The 20,224-nt window shown below is 36.3% G+C and overlaps 1 non-coding gene across 1 annotated transcript; it reads left to right on the plus strand.

Moving 5' to 3' along the window:
- The first annotated feature begins 3,103 nt into the window (after positions 1-3,103).
- On the plus strand, positions 3,104-3,209 carry LOC122030634. The gene has a single exon (XR_006125507.1). It is a non-coding gene; the product is annotated as a small nucleolar RNA R71 (small nucleolar RNA).
- Positions 3,210-20,224: the final 17,015 nt, after the last annotated feature.

The raw sequence follows: 20,224 nt of genomic DNA on the forward strand, positions 1-20,224 counted from the left end.
CACTCATGTCATATTCATGTCATGAAGAGTGCTCTTGATCCCACTTACAGGGAAGCAACTCTTTTAGGCATAGCTTAAAGCATGTATAATGGAGCACATAGCATATCATGATTTTGAGCACACAGCATATCATGATTTTGAGCACACAGCATATCATGAACACATGCATAATTAAGCATACAACCTATCATGATCTTAAGCACACAGCATATCATGAACATGAGCACACAGCATATCATGAGTTTAGGCACATATCATATCATGAGTTTGAGTACTTAGCATATCATGAGTTTAAGCACACAGCATATCATGAACTTGAGCACATAGCATATCATGAAATTTAGCACACAGCATACCATAGACTTGAGCACATAGCATTTCATGAAATTTAGCACACAGCATATCATAAAAATAAGCACATAGCATATCATGAAACTTAGCACACAACATATCATAAATAGGACCTAACATATATAAATGAACCTCACAGCATGTCATACTCTCCACATTTCATAAAGCATTGCATGTGAAGTTCATGGAAGAACACAGAATTAGGTCTCTATCCCTAGTGACAAGTGGTGGCCGAAACCTATAGAGGTGGTTTAGGTTATCAAGCAACAAAAGAACATGTGAACCCTAAACATCTATCATTTCTTATGACATAAGAGGCATCTTAAGCATGTTAGGTATAGGTTCCAAGCTTTCTAGGTCCCTTTTCATAACCTGGCCGAAACTTATTAAGCCTCCTTTTGGGTTATTAACAACATATAAGCATGACCAACCTTAACAATTTTCATATCATATTCCATAAGAAACCATTTGAACACATTTGATTTAGGTTCCAAGTTCTCTAAGCCTTTAACCCTAACATGGCCGAAACCCTAGCAACATGTTTCTAGGTTACAAGCAACATGAAAAGGTTAAAATTCATACTAACATATCAATACATATCATGAGAATCACCATAAGTACATTTAGTCTAAGTTCCAAGCTTCTCAAGCCTTTTAATCTAATGTGGCCGAATCTTGTAAGCATGGGTATTAAGTTCCTAGTGGCATATTAGCATGAAGACCATAAGAACTTTCCTAGCATTCATTTCAAAGATTAACATGGACCACTTAGTTTAGAAATTTAAGCATCCTAGGTCTTAAAAACAATTGTGGCCGAATACTAAAGAACAAGAATTCAAGTTTGAAGCAACATGTGAACATTAATTTATTTCATATCTCTTCATCAAGTAGAGCATAAGTATCTTAGGCTTGATTTAAACCTTCCTAGGGTTCAAGTCTTGAAATGGCCGAACCATCATATATAAGAAATATTGTTCAACTTAACCTAAGATCATGGCATGTCACATTAGCTTCATATCTTGTCTTATAAGAATCATAGCATGCTTAAATTTTTAGGTTTAAAGCCCTTCTAGGCTCTCAACTCTATCTTGGCCGAATATACATGAATATGTAATCAAGTTTAAATCGCCTTACAAGTGGGGAAAAACATCAACAACACCACTTATCATTAGGTACATATCATAAAAACAAGGTAGCATGCTTGGTTTAGGTTTAGAGCTCTTCTAGCTCTTTTGTTCATTCTATGCCGAAAATCCAAGTTCATAAATTTATGTTCTAGCCAAACATTCTAGCATGAAAATATTAGTTTATCTCTCCTACCATAAGGTACATAACATAAGCAAAAATCATGGACATATTTTTAGTTGGTTTTCAAGGTTCTTTAAACTCTCTCTCTTTTTTTTTTCTTTGTTTGGCCGAAACCCTTATGAAATAACCATAGGTTTTTAAGCAATATTTTTCATAACAAACATATAGCTATTGTACCACAGGTGAGGGGAACTTACATCCTTTCGCTTGTGGTTTTTCTTAAGGAGTAAAGTGTTCTAGTTGTTAAGGAAGGAAGAAGTTTCTTCCTCTTGTGCCTCCTTTGATTTCCTTTGCTTGGGGAGGGCTAGAACTTGAAGGTTTCTTCTTGAAAATTGGCTTCCTTGGAGAAGAACTTGACTTAGTGTTCGGATCAAGGAGTGGGTGGATCTCCTAGTCTCGGTGAAGAAAGAAAAGAAGGAAGGAGGAGGAAGAATGAGGAAAATGAGAGGTTTACTTCTCTTTTTTTTTTTCCTATTTATTCATCATGAGAGAAATTTATGTCCTCATTAATTTTCCCTTTAATTCATCCATTATTCTTTCTCTTGATTCCCACGAAAAAAAAAACATGAGGAGAGGGAAGGGTGAGGAAAACAACTTGCCTTCTTCTTATTCCTTCTCTTAATCAAGAGGGAGAAGAGGTGAGCAATTTGGTTTTCTCTTGCTCCTTGTTTTACTTTTCTTCTCTCCTTTAACTAATATTTTTATTCCTTCCTATGCATTGTTACTTTCTATCCTAGTGGTGATCATGCCATTAATCTTTCTCCATTATTGGTGGGAGGTTCAAGGTTCAATCCTTGGCCTCCACCTCTTACCTCTTATTTTTATTTTGTTTCTTACTCTTCTTTTTATCATATTCTTTTTATTTATTTCCATGCTCTTAATGAGAATAATACCTATGTATTTATATAACAAAAATTCATGGGTGTTACACTTGTGGCATTTGGGAACCTCCTGGAATAATGGAACTGAGTTCATGTGGTCTTCTATTGTTCTTCTCCTCAATTCTAAACATGTCCTTCTTCAGAAGTTCTTCATGATTCTTGTCACTCCTCAACTCAACATCATCACACTTTTCACTAGATCTTGACTGCGAAGGAGGGGGATCCTCTTTAAACCATTTTGAAACAATACTTTCAATGTTTGCCCCCAAATGTTTGAACTCCCCATTCTGTGACTTGTGATTTTCAAAACTCATAGATGGTTGAGTTACAATTTGTTTGACAGGCTCTATAGCATTTATGACTTGCACTTCTTGAATGTTTGAGGGAGATTTCATCCAACTTATGTTTGACCATTCATGGAGGTTCAATGTCACTTGATCAATTAACATATATGCTTCATCTACACTTTTGTCCATAAAAGAACCTCCAGCTGATGAATCTAATAAACTCTTGTCTGAGAAAGAAATTCCCCCATAGAATATGTGCAAAATCAACCATTTTTTAAAATCATGATGAGGACACTATCTTTGAAGACTCTTAAATCTATCTCATGCTTCAAATAATGATTCTCCGTATGCTTGAGCAAAATTTGTTATGCAATTCCTCATATACACTGTTTTACTTGGAGGGAAAAAATGATTCAGAAATTGCTTCTCCAATTGTTCCCAACTTGTGATGCTTTAAGGACGGAGAGAATATAACCAAATCCTTGCTTTATCGTTGATACTGAAAGGAAATGTCATCAATCGAACTACATCTGTTGACACTCCTTCACATTTCACCATATCACAAATCTCTAAAAATGTTTTAAGATGCAGATAAGGACTTTCTGATACTTCTCCTCCAAATTTGTGACCTTGTATCATGAAAATTAACTCTGGGTCTAGTTGAAGACTTTCTGCTTCAATTTGATGTTGCACAATGGGAGATAAAAATCTTGCAGAAAAGGGTATAGAAAAATTTCTCATGAGCCTGCTTGACATGTTAGTGCTCATGGATATTCAAGAATAAAAAACAAGAAATAAAATGCAATATAAAAAGCAAGAAAGAAAATGCAGAATTTAGAGTGCAAGAAAGAAAGTGCATAATGAAAACAAAAAAAGAAAAGATAAAAGGAAAAAAGAAAAATGTCTAGAATAATTCATATGCTAAAGATTGCAAGATATGTTTACAAAAGAATAGAAGAAAGAAACTAAATCAAAAGAAAAACATAGAAAAGCTAGATTAGAATGTTAGAAATTAAAAATGCAGAATTAGAATTGCGACAAAAAGAATTGACAAGAAGTAGAAAGATATACAAGAAAAACATAATTCTAAAGATTAGTTGCAATTATGCTAATGATAAGAAAAGAAAAGTTATGCTTAATCTAACTCAATTAATAATCTCTAATGTTATAACGCAGTCCCCGACAACGGCGCCAAAAACTTGTTGACGTTCCGCAAGTGTACGAAAATGTCGTAAGTAATAATAAAAGATATTTTATCCACAGGGACTGGTATAAGCACTAAAGATATCTCAACATGAATTGGTTAAACAACTAATCAATTGATTCACAAAAGCAAAGTGCAACTATGAAAGGTAAGATAGAAATAAAAGAATAAGAAACAAGAATAAGGGCAATGATAAGGGATGTTCTAGGAGTTTTGGTTTCTTTGTAAGGTTATTCAATGTAAATGATCTACCAAATCTTATTCCTCAATTGACCATTATTTGTAAAATGTTGCCGGTTCTCTCTAGCAATAGACAACCGGCCTAGGACTAAAATATATACCTAAATGTGATCAATTAGGTATGAATCTATATTGTCCTTACACGGGCTTGTTTCTGTCATGAACATCCCTCGGATAATCAACATAGGCATTCACAATTCATCAACCGCATAAAGATACAAAGATTAATGCATACTATCTATCCTACCTCCTTGAATGGCTCTATTTCACCTTCAAGATCATCCCTCAAACGTCCTTACACGGGCATATCTGTCACGTACGTCCCTCAGAAAATCGAATGAGGAATTACCTCTACAAGATCCACAAGATATCCAAACATTCAATCAAGCATGGCAATTAAGCTCTAATCACAACAATTCACACAAGAAAGAATGGACACAAACAGGGCAAAATCATAGAAATAGGAAATTGGCATATCTACAAGAGTTTTACATCAAATCATCCTTACAATTACTCCCTCCATCCTAAAACAAAGAAATCTACTCAGTAAAATGGGGAAAGAAATCCAAATAGAAGGAAATTACAAGCATTCTTGATCCCCAAATCCCAGAAGAGGAAGAAAGAAAGCTTATCTAGGATGAAAAATCGTCTCCGGATCCGATCTACAATCTTGGTGTTGAAGCGTTGAAGATCCGCCCTTGAATCACTAGAAAATCCCTCTGAGAAGATGGAGAAATCACCCAAATCTCTCTCCCTCCCAAAAGGGAGAAGATCCCCTTTTAATTCATGAAGGAGCCCTTATATAGAGGGGAGGTTTGGGCACCACACGACCCCGAGGCACGACCGTATGAGGTTCACACGGCCAAGGCCACTCCCTTCTCTGCCTACCTTACACAGCCGTGTGTGATACACGGCTGTGACACGCTTCTTCCACAACTCCCTTTGCATGGCCGTGTAGATCTACACGGCCTGCACTGCCTCTACCTCTAGAAACCTTGCACGCCCGTGTGGTGCACACGGTCAGGGCCTTCTTGGTCTCTAGAAACCTTGCACGGTCATGTGATGTATACGATCGAGGCTTTCTTGATCTCTAGAAGCCTTGCATGGCCGTGTGGTGTACACGGCCTAGCTCCTTTTGGCTTCAAATCTTGGCACGGCCGTGTGAGGTTCACACGGCCGAGGCCACTTCCTTTTATGCTGCAACCACACGGTCAAGGATCACCACACGGCCTGGGCAACCCCCCATGGCAGGGTCATGTGAGGTACAGGAACAGCGCCTTCCTCTCTAGCTTCGCTTGTAGATTTGGCCTCGAACATGAATCCTTCACCAAATTCGACCCCTGTGTACAGAAAATGTATAAAAGCAGATCTTTGAAAAAAAAAAGAGTAAATATGCTAAAAGGAAAGCTGGAAGTATGAAAATACATAGATAAAGCATGCTCAAAGTATGTGAATGTGCATCCAAACATACTTAAAAGTGTATCTAATCTACGCACATCAAGGATTGCATTGTTTTAGGTAATAATGGAAGGTTAAATGACGATTCTAATGGGAATTTTAATTCTTAGATGAGTTAAGCTAGGTTGAAATTTAATCTAGTCTTACCAAGGGAAAGGAGTAGTAACCATGGTTAGCTATTACTTGAGAGTTGGTTATTTATTTATAGGAGATTTATCTATTTGTGGTGTATACATATAATTACATAAAATTGTATATGTGACACAGGACCTTGATCGTTGACGAGCCGCATGACGTGTGGGGATTTCTGTCAGACACGAGACGTTTAGAGGCGGGTACTTCTTACCTTGATTTTGTAGTTCTTTGAACTTAGTGCATGGGCTATCTTTGGATAGAAACTGCTTTTACCTTGACTCCACTCTTATTTTTTTTTTTTACGTTTGATACTTCCACTCGATCTTTGAGATATTCATTTCCATATCCATACAGTCTCTCGTTGTTATCTATGATACATAGCAGATACTAGATACCATGTTTGCATATTTTGATTGTTGTTTATTTATGTACCGTATTGAGTATGCTGGCTTCATGTAGCATACCTAATTTCTGCTTATATTTGTATGATGATTGTTCTATTTTGTGTATCATATCATTACATACATGTTAACGATAAATTTTCCCTTGCGGTGGAGACAGTCGTTAACCAGGGTTGCACGCTCGGCCACTCGAGAGAGTGGTAGCTGGAGCAGATGTCGCTTGTCCTGTCATGCCACACTCGGCCACTCATGGGTAGTGGTAGCTGGAGTTACGAGTAGCAGGGACCTCCTTCACTGTGTAGCTAGTTAGCTACTCAACACCTATCCACTTGGTCACTCAAGAGTAGTGGCGGTCTTTGAGTGGTACAGCTGTCATCGATCCGACCTCTCGACTATACAGGGATCGTGGTGCAGAGAGGTGGGAGGGGTGACCATCCGTGCATATATTGTTATTATTATACCGGCTGATGTTGTTGCTTACTTAAGTTGTTGTTGCTAGCTTATGCTGATGTTGCTTACTTATGCTGATATGTTTTCATATGTTGAGATATATATCTGTTGTGTATATTTAGACTGACTTACCTATTGGTAATATGTATATACCTCATATGTTACCCTTGTAGTTATGAGTAGCTCTGTAGCAGAGTTGTTCTACTCCTGATTTTACTAGCCTAGGATATGGTTACAGGTACGAACATTTATTGTGGTTTTATTTTAGTATCTGTTATTTCTCTTATGAGACTATATATTGATGACACTCTTTATTTGGATATTATGTTCATGCACTATCTTTCTTTTACCCGTTGAATTCCAATACTCACCACCTCACAAACTGGTTTTTCTTTCGCTAGGTAGCAGGTAGATGAATCAAGGATGCTTGGAGAGTCCTAGATGCCAGTCCCACTACATTCTCGAGGACGGATTTCTTTTCAGTCTTATTTCTGTTTGGTGGTATAATGATTTTGCATTTTTTTTTTGTTTTTTTAAGTTGATGTGGGTTTGGAGTCTAGTCCGGTGGTTACAGGTTTTGTGGTTAATGACTTTGTTAGTCGTACATTCGCATTTCTTTGTGATTTCCGCTGTGTTTATTTCCAACCGTGTGTGCTGTTATTAACTGTGTGGTTGTTTTCATTTTGTTCAATCGGGTAGGCTGTGTATATTAACTACATGGTTGTTTCTATTTTTGTTCCAGCTGAGTGAGCTGAATATATATAACTGCGTGGTTGTGAATATATTCCAGCCGTATGTGGCTGATATATTTTGTATGTATGTACGCTTCAGATTGTCACTGGTACAAGAGAGATGCTTCAGGATTTTTGTCTGACAGGGACTCCTCTGGGGGCGTGACACATCTTAATAATTTTGTATCAAACGGGTAAGGGTTGAGGAGGAGCACACACAATCAACGACTAATGAGGAGATCGAACAGACCCCACTGTCGAATACTATAGATGCTTGGATTAATTACATCCATAGTGAAGGGTAAAATTCAAGGATGCTGCTGATTTTAGAAGATGTGTTAAAAACTATACTATTGCTACAAGACATTTATTTTTGTATAGAAAAAATGACAACGAGAAGGTTATTGCTATTTGTAGTGAAATAAGTTGTAGATGGAGAATTTATGCTTCAAAATATAAAATAGATAGTTTATTTGGGATCTAAAAATGTAACCGACAACATACATGTGGTAAGAACGATATACGTAGTAGAGAGCATCCTAAAGTCGATGCAACTTGGATCGCTAATGTGGTGAAAGATAAATTGAGAGGAGAGCCTTCTTATCTCCCTTATACAATTCAAAAAGACTTACAAAGAGATTATAGGATAGAGTTAGACTACCACAAAATGTGGAAAGGTAAGGAGTTAGCGATGCATGATATTCATGGTGGCAAAAGGCAAAAGAGATTACTCTCACCCCCAACGCCCTACCAACTCGTCCCAGGGCCAACACAGAGGAGTTAAATCATGGGCGTGTTGGTTGCTACACCTGGATTCCGTTCTGTTCCCCTGTACAAAAATTTATACAATCACAGAACTTAACCTAGCTACCCATGTGCTCTACTGAAGTTAAACTTAGATCGCAAACGATGCTTAACATTATTAACCCAAGTTGCTCTTCAGAAGTTAAACTTGGATTGAAAACGATACTTAACATTTTTATTCCAAGTTTAACCGATGTGATCTACCTAAGTTAAACCATATTACAGAAGATGATTAAACATTTATTTCAAAGGTTGGCTTCCAGGTTAAATATGACGAGGTACTAGACCTTCTTGGTTATGGGATCATCCACCACTTCCTAGACAAAGCCTTTCAAAGAAATTTGATGTTTAAACTTCTTACAGTAACCCTCGGTTTAAATAAAGAGACCTCAATAGAAGCACAAGATCGAAACATAAAATTGAAACATAAAATCGATAGCCTAAAATTGATAGCCTCTTGTGTTGGTATTTCAGGATCCAATCAAAGAATATGAATTAATTATGATGCAGAAACTTATAATTAGTTATACCTTTCTTTGAATATTTAATAACCTCTCGATCCTCTATTGTATTCCTCTACTCCTCTTGGACATCGTGTGGGCGACGATCTACCAAGATGAAATCCGCCCAAACCTTCCTCTTCCTTCCAAGCTTTCGGCCACCAAGGGATGTCACAACTAGATAGCTTCCTTTCTCTTCTTCTTCACCTCCAAGTATCCGGCCACCAAAAGAGCTCCAAGCTTGATGCCACCGGCCACAAGGAAAAAGAAGAGAAGAAGATGATGAAGAGGCCGACCACCAAGGAAAGGAAGAGGAATAGAAGATGTGTTAAACCATAAGTCACCACCTCCTCTTCTTTTATAATTCTTGATGAATGCAAAAAAGGAAAGTTTTAAAATAAAATTAAAACTTCCTTTAATTTCTTTATCATGGCCGGCCAAAACCCTCTTTATCAAACAAGGAAAGATTTTAAACAAAAATTAAAATCTCTTTTTTAAAATCCCTTTTGTGAATAGCTATAAAAGGAATGTTTTATAAAATTAAAATCTCTCTTTTAAATCTTTTTGTGGATGTCTATAAAAGAAAAGATTTCAATAATTAAAATCTCTCTTTTAAATCCCTTTTATGGATCTCTATAAAAGAAAAATTTTAACAAGATAAAAACTCATTTTATTTCCTTTTGTGACCAATCTAAAAAAGGAAAGTTTTATAATTAAAATCATCCTTTTAAATTCTTTTAATGGGTCTCTATAAAGGAAAGATTTTTACAAAAAAAATAAAACTTCCTTTTCTAATCTATGTGTGATCGTCCCCTTGCTTGGGCACCAAGCAAGGCTTGGCCGGCCCTAGCTTGGGCTCCAAGCTTAGCTTGGCTGACCCATTGCTTGGACTCCAAGCAAGGCTTGGCCGACCCTAGCTTAGGCTAAGAAGTTGGGCTTAAGATGGATATAAGGCTTTATATAAGAGGTTACAATAGGGACCTAGAGGAGGAATTGGCTTTGGTCTCCCGATGAGCTTGAGCTTCTCATATTCACCCCGAACACCCAACTCAAGTTCATCAATAATAACTCATACCACTAAAGAGTTATTATTGAACTACCGCACCATTCCCAAATTATATTATGGGCTCCTTCTTATCATGAATGTGTTAAACTCCCTGTATTTAAGATATCTAATGTCCATTAATTAAATGAGTTACTGACACTCACTTAATTAATATCTAGCTCCAAGAGTAGTACCACTCAATTTTATTGTCATACCGGACTAAGTCCACCTGTAGGGTTTACATGACAACCCTTATGAGTTCCTCAAGGGGACATCATCAACCTAGATAATTAGGATACAGTTTCCACTTATAATCAACAACACACTATATAAATAATATTATTTCTCAACTTATCAAGGCTATTGATTTAATGAACTAAATCTCACCCTTTGATAAATTAAAGAAATAAATACTAAATATATGTGTTTGTCATTATATCGGGATTAAGAGTACGCATTTTCATAATAATAGAGGTCATGTTCTTTCATGCAATCAGTATAAAAGAACAACCTCAAATGGTCCTGCTCAATACACTCAGAGTGTACTAGTATAATTTTATAGTCAAGATAAACTAATACTAAATCACACTACGACCGTTCCAATGGTTTATCCCTATCTATTTTGGTCGTGAGCTACTATTTATAATTTATAAGGAACTGATAACATAATCTTCTGTGTGACACCACATACTATGTTATCTACAATATAAATTAAATGAACATCTACATTTAACATAAATAAAGATATTTGACCAACGTGATTCTTATTTCAAAATTAATGTTTATATAAAAAGCTAAACTTTTAGTATACATTCTAACAGGGCGGCTACTAGCCTTTGGAATACTAATTAGCACATAAGGGAAGGATGCTACGATAGGCTAAGATGGTTGTAAAATACCATAACAAATAATAATAAAACAATAAATTTTATTTGATGAATAATCTTAACAGAATTTTTAGAAATTTTTAAGATTTTTTTAGAATTTTTCGGAGTTCGTATGATGAATTTAAGGTGATTAATTGTTAGGCAAGGGAAAGTCTATTTAAGCTACCCTATTTAAACGAGAAAATGTTGAATTTATTTAAATAACTTTTATTCTTTTTCTTTTCTTTCTCGTTCCCTTTTCCTTCATTTCTTACCCGAGCCGATCTCTTCGTTCTTCCCTCACGCGACGCTGATCCCCGCCGCCTTCTTCCCGGATTTCCTCCTCACCGCCCGATCTCTTCCCCTTCTCTTCGTCACCGGCACGGATCCGGCCACTAGCCTCTCCCTTGCGTTGTCTCCTTCCTTTTCTCCTTAGCCGACAACGCCCTTGGAACCTGGAAGTCGCAGCGCTGCCTCCTCTTCTCATCGCGGACCCTAAGCACTCGCCGGAAGCTGAAGCCACCACCGTCTCCTTCCTCTGCCCTAGCGCTGACCGCCTCCCCTATGTTAGCCCTACACCCTGGACGATAGCCACGATCAAGGGCTGACCCACACGGCGACAGCCCGTGAGATCCCCGAGTCATGCCCTAGTTCTTGGGCAATCGCCCTCTTCACACCGCCTGTACCCTAACCTGAGCACATCCCCTTCTTCCCCTACACGAGAGTCGACTGACCTCTACACATCGTAGTTTCAGCTAAACAATTATGTTCCGGCCAAGAATTTGGGGATCGACTATGAGGTAAGATCCCTTGTTTAAAGTTTGTGGATTTGGATTAGAGGCAAATGCTCAGATATGGTGGTATTAATTATGAATTGGGGGATGGAATTGCAGGGGCAACGACTGCATTGTAGCTTTAGCCATGAATCCTCGGCAACAAGTTTCTCCAGATGAGGCAACAGCGAAGTCTCAGATTTGGGTAAGTTTGGATGATGGTTTATGCATAGATCTAATGCAATTTAATTGTGGAAGCATTATGAATATCTATTCCAATATGGTTGTGATGGTTTATGGATTTGAATTAAACCTAATAGAATTAAGGAGATTGGTTAATAATTAGATTGGGGTTAAGTTAGCTATTTGGTTCATGATGGATTAGCTAACTAGTTCATATTTGACCTAGTGATATCGTGCATCATGTGATGCAAGACACTGATCGGTGACGAGCCGCTTGACGTGGAGATTGTTCCGATATGAACTACTGATTGAGGCGGGTATCTCTTGACTTATCTTTTATGATATTGTCACTTTGATATGCATAGTAATTTATAGCTAGTAGCAATGATCATGCTTAGATTTGCCCTTGGTATGTCACTATTTGATACCTATAGTATGTTTTGTTTGTTGCATGTTATGTAACCATGTTTATATCTCTTGATTATTGTCATGTGTACCTTAGTTCCTAGAGGAAGTGACATATTAGGCTTCACTGAGTATAGGACTAGTTTTTTGGACTTTATTATCGGGCATGTGTACTTAGATTGTGATACCTAGGTCATGGTATGATTTATTTTCCTATTTGATATATATTATATGGAGGTGTATTCTATTAGGATCTACATGCTTAGTGTCATGCACCATCTTGCATAATTGCATGTTGAGTGATTGTCGGCTCCATTATTATTGAGCACATTGCCAGTTATATGATCTGCGCATATAACCACTCATGGGTTAGTGGTACATCAGGCAGGGTGTGTGCAGTTTGCTCTGTCAGACTTCGCTGGTCCGCTCATGGGTAGTGTGATTGTAGCGTGGTAGCCGGCAGCGATCCCTCCTCTAGACTATCTCAGGGAGATGAGACATTATACTCCCCCACTCAGTTTAGGGTAGGAGGATAGGTGTACTCTGACAGCATCCTGTCCACTCGATCACTCAGGAGCAGTGATGACAGAGTGCACAGTTGTCATAGCCCTACCCACTCGGTCTCACCATCGCGTGTGAGATGGTTGATTGGTGTTAAGGGTGACGCATGTCATTTTGCATCATATGCATTGATTGCATTTATTGTTTGTGATTGATGCACTTTGTTTGCTGTATTTTAGTGGTTGCATATGATTGACATGCATACAGTAGACATTATATATCTGGTCTAGCGACCCTTTATATTCAGATAGGAAGTCCTGGTGAGTACACTTTTTCTTCTGTTATCTTTTCAGTTTGCATTTCTTATTATTGATCAAAAGACTATACTCCATGATTATTACTAATAGATATATCTTACTAGGCATGTCAGCTTGATATCCACTGAGTTCTTTGAACTCACACCGTTGAGCTATTTCTATTTCAAGTAGCAGGTAGATTTTGGAGTCGCTTGGAGTATCATATCTGTCGATTCCTATGTCACATCCGAAGACCTGTTTCTGGTTTTCATTTGTAATTTATTTGGCCTATGTTTTTGGTTTACTTAGCAATGTAAAATTTTGGTTTTGGTTCCAGAGTGCTGTGATGTGGTGTTTTGTATTGTTTGTTATGTTGTGTAAGTCTAGCCGGCTAGCAGTCATTCTTTTGGTTTGTAATGGTTTTCTGTTGTATTTCCGCTGTGTTCTTCTTTTTAATACAGCCGAGTGGGTTATATATATATATATAATTGTGTGGTTGTATTCTTATTGTTACAGCCGAGTGGGCTGAATATAAACTGCGTGGTTGTGTATATATTCTAGCCGTGTGTGGCTAATGTATATTTTTGCATGTATAAAGGCTTCAGATTGTCATGTGTACAGGGGAGATGTTGCCAGATTTTTCCTCTGGCTGGGACTTCCCCTTGGCGTGATAATGGTTTTATCATATTATTCAAGAAACAAATCTTGGTAGTGTTGTTGAGTGTGAGATTGATCTCATAACTAATAAATTTAAATGATTATTTATTTGTTTCCATGCATGTGCAGTTGGTTTTGTTACTGGTTGTAGGCTATTAATTTTTTTTTGGATAAGACACATATAAAGAATAAGTATAAAGGTAGTATCCTAGTTATTATGTCAAAGGATGTCAACGATAATCTTTTCACAATTGCTTATTCTATAGTGGATGCGGAAAATGATGCTAATTGGGAATGATTTTTTTATCATTTAAGAAGTTTCCTACTTTCATGTGAAAGAATTCCATTCAACGATTTCACTTTTTTCTCCGACAGATATCTTGGGATTATGAAGACAGTTGAGCAACTATTTATGGACAGTCACTATGCACATTGTTCGAGACATTTAGTGGATAATTTTGTGAAGCATGTAAAAATTAATTACTTTCGTAGAGAAAATTTATATTTTAATTTTTATATTAATACATGTTTTGAATCTGAAATGAATTTTTTTTATCATTCTAGGTCTTGCAAAGTTATCCAACATATAACAAAAAGTGTCCGTCTTCAGTATTCAAGAAAGTTGTGTATACTCCATCTTTGCAAGAGCATAAACAACATATAATCAATATCATAGACTCCATGTCACTTGTCATATACATTCCCAACCATAATTGGGCAAATGCTTTGTTTCTTGGTGATTGATAAGGTGTTATGAATACTAACATAAACAAGTGTTGGAATAATTTGGTTAAACCAGCTCGTTATTTCCCTATTGTGGCTATGGTGGACCACATACACATGCAAATCATGAACATGATGCACCAGCGAAGTTAATCAACATTGGTGATGGTCAAGGAATTAAGTCCAAGAAAGGAGAAGGTTATTGCTAGTGTTTATCTTGAATCCCGAAATTTGAGAGTGCATTGATCATGTAATTAGAGGTTTGAGGTAGTTGATGGTGAAAAATCATTTATTATTGATTTAAAGGATAAGAGTTGTTCATGTAGGGCTTGGTAGATAAATAAGTTTCCATGCAATCACACTTGCGCCGCTATTGAGTCAAAGTCATTGTCGTTGTATGATTTTTACGACAAGTATTCAAGATTGTAATGTATCATCAAGCATACAAAGGAATTATCAATACAATCCCAACTTTTGACATTAACAAGTCAAATCTTGATGAAGGAAATGTAATCAATACTCCTGATGTGTGCAATCAACTAGGTTATAGGACTAAGAGGATTCCATCGCAAGTTAAAACGTGTGTGTCAAAGTGTAATCATTGTTATATTAAAGGCCACATAGAGGCAGTTGCAAAGAAGCTATAAACTAGCTGTTATTATTTCATTAAAATAGTGTTTCAATGTTTGATTTGTTAGTAAATATATGATACTTAGTTTTTTTTTAATCTTACTCTATATTTTTGTGGATAACCTGATACTCTTTTTTTGCAGTTTCGCAAGAAAAAGAGATTGCTAGAAGGGGAATCAAGAATGATCTTACATTTGAAAAGGCATACATGTCCGAGTGCAGCATTGTTGATTTATGTATTGTTTGATGATTCTATTTTTAAAATGTTGTATAAGACTTGGTTTGTCTCGATGTGTAGTCATTGTAGTATATTATGATATATTGTGTTTTTAAATGTGGTTGAATGGTGAGAACTTATGCTTTTGTTATTTATTCTACAAGCTTGATATTTGATATGTGCTATTTTTTACATTGGTTGAAGTGGTGGGTTTATGAATAGCCAATTCATATCCAATTTTGGCCAGAAACTTGAGTATAAATTTTGATAAATTGGGTATATGATATTGCAAAGATAAGTATAAATATTGAGAAATTGGGTATATGATAATCACTAATAAAATGAAACATGGTACCATGAAACCATTTAATGAAACATGATACCAATTTTAAATTAATGTAACATCGAACCAATTTAGGTATAATTATACAAATTCTTGATATACAATTACTATAATATGGTATCAATTCTTAACATTTAGGTACAAATCAGCAAAGTCTATGTAAACAAATTAACGTAAAATGAGCTTAGTACCTCAGCACCTAAATGTTGTTGAATTGTACCCAATTAAATGACATATATAGTTGAATTTGAATATATTGTACCAAATATATTATACCGAATCAAGTAATGTTGTTTAGTGGGGTGCCACAATATTCCAATTAGTACTTAACTTGCATGCAAATGTACCCGATAGTTTGTAAATCATAATGCAGTTGTGTACATATATACCTGAATTGAAGTTAATTGTACTTGATTTTTTAAAGCAATGAGACCTATTGAGAGAGTCTCATTGGATACTTAATTTTTGTACAATTATACCTAAGTAAATTGTACACATACTTGAATTTGGATATTTCGTACCTAACAAAGTAGATACTGTTAGTTAGAGCCCTAGAGTCAATCATATGATGATTATTGTATGGACTCGATGTATCATATTCCTATATACTTATAAAGACATTTCTTTATGGTTATTATACTTACTTGTATTAGTGACAAATAACTAAGTGTAATAGCGTCCTTGAGTAGAAGGTTCTTATCTATATCAATCGATTGGTTGAATCGATAGTAAGATGATATAGAGAACACTATTCTTAATCATTCCTAGTCAAGTATTAACATTCAGGGACAATGTTAATGCGCTGAGACTAGCATGTAGGTCAACTCGATGACTTGATCTCACAAGTCATGGATATAGAGATATCAAGTTGACACATGGGTATGCATTGGAGAATGTATACTGAATGACCCGCCATGAGAAAGTATCATGGATCGTTATATGAGTGTCATATACTTTCTCATGTGACTATTAGTATGACTATCAGTCCTGAAGTCACCATGGTTCCCTACATAAGGAGTTACATACTTTGGCTTCGGCCAACGTCACCCATAATTGGGTGGACTATAAAGGCGATTACTGGGTATGTAACAAATTATGCGGAGGGATGTGAGTGATGTAGATGAGATCTATCCCTCCTATATGATGGGAGTGACATCATGATTCTAGATAGAGTGAGACCACTAAGTGCATGGTCATGCCCAAATGAGTTAATATGAGATATTGAGCTCATTTGATTAGAGTGAGTCTACTTGGAGTTCGAGATATAAATTGATTAGAGGATGACACGGTCTATGACTCAGTTCATCAATTTAGATGTCTAGGATAGAAGGGCATTATCATATATTGTAAGAGTCACAATTAGTAGTCACAAGGTGATGTTGGATCTCAACATTCTTGTAACTTGGGTAGTAATGATGTGTTGCTAGATACCGCTCATTACTTATGTTTCTAAATGAGTTTAGGAGCATTGCCAACGTTACAAGAACCTATAGGGTCACACACAAAGGGCAATTAGATGGAGATTAGGTTCATATGATGGACCAAGAGGATTAGGTTCATATGATGAACCAAATTGGATTAAGAGTAATCTAAATTAGACTAATTGAGTTGGATTCAATTTGATTCATGTGTTGAATGAGTCTAATTTAGATTATGACTCATTAAATCAATTTAATTTAATGAATAGAGATTCATTAAATCAAATTGACTTGAATCAATAGTTAGATTTGATCAACCATGGGAGATAAATGGGTCAAGTTTGACTTAACTTGAGAGGGAAGATGAAGGGTCAAGTTTGACTTGACCAATTGCCACCTCATTGTGACTTGGCATAGGGCCGGTCAATGATGATGGTCCACATCATCAAGGCTACATCAAGTGTGTGTCACCTCATGAGGGAGACCAAGAGTTATGACTCTTGGTATTACATGGAGGTATATAACCTCTCATAAGGTGGCCGGCCACTTAATGGTGTGTAAAGCAATTGTGTGCTCATTGAAGTCTTCTTCTTCCTCCTCTCATTCTCTTGTTCTCTCCCTCTCCTCCATTGTCGAGCCACCCAAGAGTGATAACACACTCTAAGTGGTTCTTTTCCACCTTTTGTTCGTGTGGATACATATAGAGGGGTGTTCACTTGACACCCTACGAGATCCGGTAACTCTTGGACGAGCGGGATAAGCGAAGGGCTTCGCTACAAAGGTATAATCTCTACCATGTAGATCTAGTGTAAATCTAGGAGAAAACTATGTATATGTAAATTTTTATCTTCGCACGGATCTGTGGCAAGAACTTCGGGGTTTCCGCAACGCAAAAAGCGATTTTTGCGACTCGAAAGTTCTAACAGTGGTATCAGAGCCACGTGTGAAGCATATACTAGTTTTATTTTCATTTTTATATAAAATTTGCAAATCTGTAAATTTACTAAATTTTAACATTTTTTTGAGTATATTTCTCTTTGGGGCAAAACAACAAGTGCATAGTCACTTGGAGGTTTCGGCCACTAAGAGAAATTTTCGCAAACGAGTTGGGCTCGACCAAATCGGCGATCTAAATGATTTTAGGTACTGTAAGGTCTATGTAACACTCACAAAATTAATTTTGTGAGTATGGGTGCTACCCCTAACCCCGCAAGGAGAGTTGTTACTTGACCTCGATCGAAAAATCAACAAATTAGACCGCCGCGAAGTTGCGGCTCATAGAGGGTTGGTAGAATAGTAGTAAATTTATGAAAATTTATGAAAAATGCATATTTTGAATATGTGTGTGATGTGTTCATGGTTATGGCCCAAAAGACCCAATATGATTGGAAATTATGTGTTGTAATTCATAATACGGCCTGCGAGCCATCATTTGGTTGTGAGTGTTGTATTATGTTACACGACCTGTGTGTCGTGCCCTCCTTCTTTTAATATTCCTGTTGTAAAATAGTTTTAGACTTGAATGTAACTCGATTTTCACTTTTGTAATGTACAATTGAAGATGGAGTTACAAGAAGGAAGTCGACAACACAAGGTGGTCAAATAAAGACCTTAGAGAAGGTGCTATCCCTAGGTTGACCATTAGATCTTCTCTTTGGCTAGAGAGGATCATAGTAGGGTCATAACCATGTCACATTATTTTTCATTGTGTGTATGTGATGCATGTTATTGTAGGGTAATTAGTGCCTTGATGCGTATATAATACACATTAACGATTAGATTAGATTTTAATCAAGTCAACTCGAAATGCCTATCATGTTTTGATACCCATCACTACCTCGATCATTTGTTGTTGTTGAATCTGTCAAAGCAGAGCAGCACATATTATCTTGGTAGGGTGTGGAGGGACAATCTTGGTCCTGCCTATCAAAGCTTGGGTGAGAACAAACTCAATTAGATTGAGTATAACTAGTTAACTCAATTTGATCAGGTATTGTTGGAGTGTATACTGAAAGCCTAAGCTTTGTAAACATTCATTATCAATAAAGAATCACATTTGGTTAAATTATCTACATTTAGTTGTAGTTGTTCAATTAATTTATATTGTAGATAACATAGTATGTGGTGTCACATGCAGAAGATAATGTTATCAGTACCTTATAAATTATAAACAGTAGCTCGCGATCAAAATGGAAAGGAACAAACCATTAGAAGGTCGTAGTGTAATTAGGTATCAGTTTATCTTGACTGTATAATTACACTAGTACACTCAGAGTGCATTGAGTAGGACCATTTGAGGTCGTTTCTTTTATACTGACTTTATAAAGAAACAAAGACCTCGGTTATTATGGAAGTGTGTGCTCTTAATCCTAATATAATAACAAGCACATATATTTGATATTCATTTCTTTAATTTATCAATGGGTGAAATTTAGTTCGATGAATCAATAAGCCTGATAAGTTGGGAAATAGTATCACTTATAGTGTGTGTTGTTGATTATAGAAGGAAACTGTGTCCTAGAGATACTAGGTTGATAATGTCCTCAAGAGGAACTCATAAGGATTGTCATGTTAAACCCTGCAGGTGGACTTAGTCCGACATGACGATAAGGTTGAGTGGTACTACTCTTGGACTAAGATATTAATTAAATGAGTTGTCAGTAACTCACTTAATTAGTGGACATTCGATATCTTAAACACAGGGAGACTAACACACTCATAATAAGAAGGAGCCCAAAAATGTAATTTGGGATTGGTGCGGTAGTTCAATAATAGTTCTCTAGTGGAATAAATTATTATTGATAAAATTAAGTTGTGTGTTCGGGGCGAACACGGGATGCTTAATTTTATCGGGAGACCAAAACCAATTCCTCCTCTCGGTCCCTATCATAGCCTCTTATTTATAGAGTTCTATACCCACCTATACCCACCTTCTATACCCACCAATAGGGGGTCGGCCAAGCTAGCTTGGGAATCAAGCTAGGGCCGCCCTAGGTATAAAATTGGGTGGTCGACCCTATCTTGAACCCAAGCTAGTGGGGGCCGGCCAAATTAAATTAAAAAGGGATTTTAATTTTAATTTTTATTATGTGAAAGAAATAATTTATTAAAGAGAATTAAAATTAAAATATCTCTCTTGTAAAAGATCTACAAAAGATTAAAGAAAGAGATTAGATCTCTTTCCTTATTTGTAGATTGGTGAGATATTTTATTTTTTCTTTAAAATTATCCACATGTTGATAAAATTAAAATTATAGAAATTTCCTTTTATCAACCATGAAGAGATTTTTAAAGAGAAATTTTATTTTTAAAATTTCCAGAAACAAATTAGGAAGTTTTAATTGTTGATTAAAACTTGTTTAATTTTTTCCTTCATTGATGTGGCCGACCATTAGAGTTTGATTTGGGAAATTTTATT

The sequence above is a fragment of the Zingiber officinale genome, chromosome 10B (genome assembly GCF_018446385.1).
Source record: "Zingiber officinale cultivar Zhangliang chromosome 10B, Zo_v1.1, whole genome shotgun sequence".
Taxonomy (NCBI): Eukaryota; Viridiplantae; Streptophyta; class Magnoliopsida; order Zingiberales; family Zingiberaceae; genus Zingiber; species Zingiber officinale.